Source organism: Ananas comosus, linkage group 24 (assembly GCF_001540865.1).
Source record: "Ananas comosus cultivar F153 linkage group 24, ASM154086v1, whole genome shotgun sequence".
NCBI classification, from domain to species: Eukaryota; Viridiplantae; Streptophyta; class Magnoliopsida; order Poales; family Bromeliaceae; genus Ananas; species Ananas comosus.
In genome coordinates, this window is record NC_033644.1 from 1,131,633 (window position 1) to 1,134,892 (window position 3,260).

The 3,260-nt window shown below is 42.4% G+C and overlaps 1 long non-coding RNA gene across 1 annotated transcript; it reads right to left on the minus strand.

Moving 5' to 3' along the window:
• LOC109728832 lies at positions 1,431-3,249 on the minus strand. The gene is made up of 3 exons (XR_002221128.1): positions 3,215-3,249; positions 2,357-2,406; positions 1,431-1,567 (listed from the first exon to the last, which is right to left on the minus strand). It is a non-coding gene; the product is annotated as an uncharacterized LOC109728832 (long non-coding RNA).

The window sequence follows — 3,260 nt, forward strand, 5'->3', positions numbered from 1 at the left end:
AATTAATATTTAATTTTGAAAATTTACATATAAATAAAAAAAATAAAAAATACTCCAAATTAAGAAGAATATGCCATGTCAGCACCCCAAATTAAGGAGAATATGCCATGTCAGCTAATAACATGGGGATTAATATAGAGTTTATAGATATGTCTCAAAATTCGAGCCATTATAATTAATGAATATTTAAGACCAAAAATATTGTGTCTCTTATAGTTTGAGCAAAAAATAGTAATCCAAGAAAGTTCAAGGAGTAAATTTGCAAGTATCTAATAGTTTGAGGACCAAAAGCACGATTTACTTTTTCTCTATTTTATTTTTTCTTACAAACAAAATCAGAGTTGAGTATTGATCAGTTTTACTTAATTAATAATTTTATATGAGGAAAGAATATGTTAAATTATCAAATAAATTTTAGAAGGCCTAGTTCTTAAAATTAAAAGTCGACCAATCATATTTTGGATATTACAAAAGAATTTAAATGTAAAATTGATCACTCATTAGATTGTAAATATGGCATTAAAGTTTGACATTAAAATTAAAATTAAAATTAAAAAATATAAAATTTTTCTGAATTATAAATTATTTTGAATCAGTTATCCAATATTTCAAAATTTTATTCTTATTTTTTTTTTAGAGATAGGTAGCATGCTACCTGTTTTGTTTATTTCATTTAAAAACTTAGTTGGAAATGTGAATCAACTAGAATTCGAATTCAGAACCTCGGGCACTAACCACCAAGCACTTTGCCACTTGCTCTAGGGACGGTCGGTAAAATTTTATTTTTATTATCCAACTTTTCTATATAGTAGATTTGAGTTAGTCAATGATATTTTGACTTCAAAAATCTGAATGCATCGCTAACTCTACGGATTTAGTTAGTATATTTTATGCGATTCTCGCAACTAAATTTTGTGTCACGCCCCGGGGTCCCTTTTCGGTTTGGAAAGACAGCGGAAACGAGTAAAATTTTTTTTTTTTTGAAACACCTGACCCCAGAGTATGTCAGATCCGCCACAATTACAGGGAATCCACTGTTCACACGGACAGAGTCTCCCCTGTATTTGCATGGCGTCGCACAAGTACAGATACAAAATCAGAGTACAACCAGAATACAACCACAACCATATGAACACACAATCATAACTGCACATGCAGACGTTCATACATTCACCATTCACAACGCAACAGCATTCCAAGTTTTAAACATAAATCCAGAACTATCATTTGAAATGTTTCCCACACAGAAACTTTTATCTTTTAAAACGCTACCACGAGGGGTAGAAAAATATTTGAAAACTGTATCGAATATGAAAACTCTTTTCTTTTTAAAACAAGCGCTACCACGAGGGATAGAAAACCATTTTACTTGAAAAGCTCATAAATCTCTTTTTATTTACGAAAACCCAGCAGAAAACTGAACATTCAAGTACCGAATGAAACTGAACCGTAATGAAAGTTTACTATTTATTCAAGCAAGGGAAAAGAGATAACCAAACGGGACGGAGCTCTAACGCGCGCTAGACTCGCTCCTCACCTGCCGTCCCACTCGGACCTGCGACGTCACCTGTAATGGGGGCGGGGGGGTGAGAACATGTAAACATGTCTCCCCTCCCAGTGGGTACCGCAAGCCGACGAGGGCGAGGGTACGCACCAGCAAAGGAGGCTAAGCAACAGTAAAGGTAAACAACTACAGTAGCTGCTATGATATAAGAACAGAAAGTACAAGTAAGGAACTGATGTACAAGTAATGAACTACTGCTACTGTATGTATGCATCAACTGATAGATAGTCCAAGGATACCCAATCTAAACCTGCCTTGTTGGTCCGGAGACCTCAGGCTAATGCCACAATCACTCAACCTGCATATACCCAGTCGTAACCTCTGAGCTCACGGGTGGGCAAACCCAACCACTTTTCCGGAAAAGAACACCCCCTGCGGTGGATCAGACCGCTGGTGTTCGTGAAATGCGAACGAGTGGTGACGATCGATGCTGATATGCTCAATAGCCAACCGTCGGCAACCAGCCGACACCGACCGTATAGGTCATCAAGTACAAAGTGAACCGACCGAGATAGGTCAAAGTACGTAAAGTAGTGAACGACCAAATAGGTCACCGATGTAACAGGAGAACCGACCAATCCGGTCACATGTATAGTATATACTAATGCCATCTACTCTACCCCTACACAGAATACTACGCATAGGACAACCGGGCAGAGTAAATAAAGACAGTATGGTGCAAGGCTCAATATGTAACGAGTAAACAATATGAATAGACGAAGTAAAAGATAGGGTAAAGGAAGACATCACCGAGCGTGCACCGCTGTACCGACTTCGGATCGAAGTACCCACCTGTATAAAGCTGAAATGGTCTCGCTAAGGCGGAGACGAAGCGACCGGACCTACGAAGGGTCCACCGGGTTAGAGTCTAACCCACGAACACAATAACACGACCAATCTCACACAAATCCCAAAATCATAACCCCACTGAAGTCGGTTTCTCAAACGCAACTTCCGAACCAGCCGGAAGTCCCGAAAACCGTACCGGAACTCCACCGTCGCTCACCCGTCGTTTCTGAACCCTCGAGACGACACGGGTGACCAGCCAACAAGGCTCAGCGACGCTACAGTCAACCACGAGGCACCGTCATATGAATTCCGAGTCGAACGCGCGTTCTATCGGCGGATTTCGCCGAAAAACGCTCCGAAAATGACCGATAGATTTCCGCAAAGGCTTGGGGCCTTGGACGATCAGTCCAGAGGTTATCTTAAGCCTTTACCTGCTGCCAACAGCAGCCACGACGAAGCGAAACGCAAACGGATCCCTAATGGCCCATGAAATCACATTATTTTATGTGATTTCATGGCTCTAACGGGTCGTACCAGCAAACCAGGGATCTACGGAGGTTGCCATCGCACTTGCTGCAAGGTTTTGGCATGCCTGAGGCCGTGCTCACCTTTCGGAGCACTGCCGGCAGCAACCACGCGCGCACGAGCGACGCGAACCTCAGCGAATCAGTGCGCACAGCGCGAAGATCGCACACTACTCATTAACCAGGGCACCGTTAACCTAAATGGAGGTGAGCATCGTGTTCAGCACGAGCCCACGATCACCGTGCTCACCTTCCGAGGTGCCAGGGAGTTATCGGATCACCGGACAAGTGACCGGAACGCAAAACAACAGTGCTGGAATCAAAGTAAACTACTCACCGGAGCTGTGGGAGCTAGGGATGGCCGCCGGCGATCGGACGGCGGG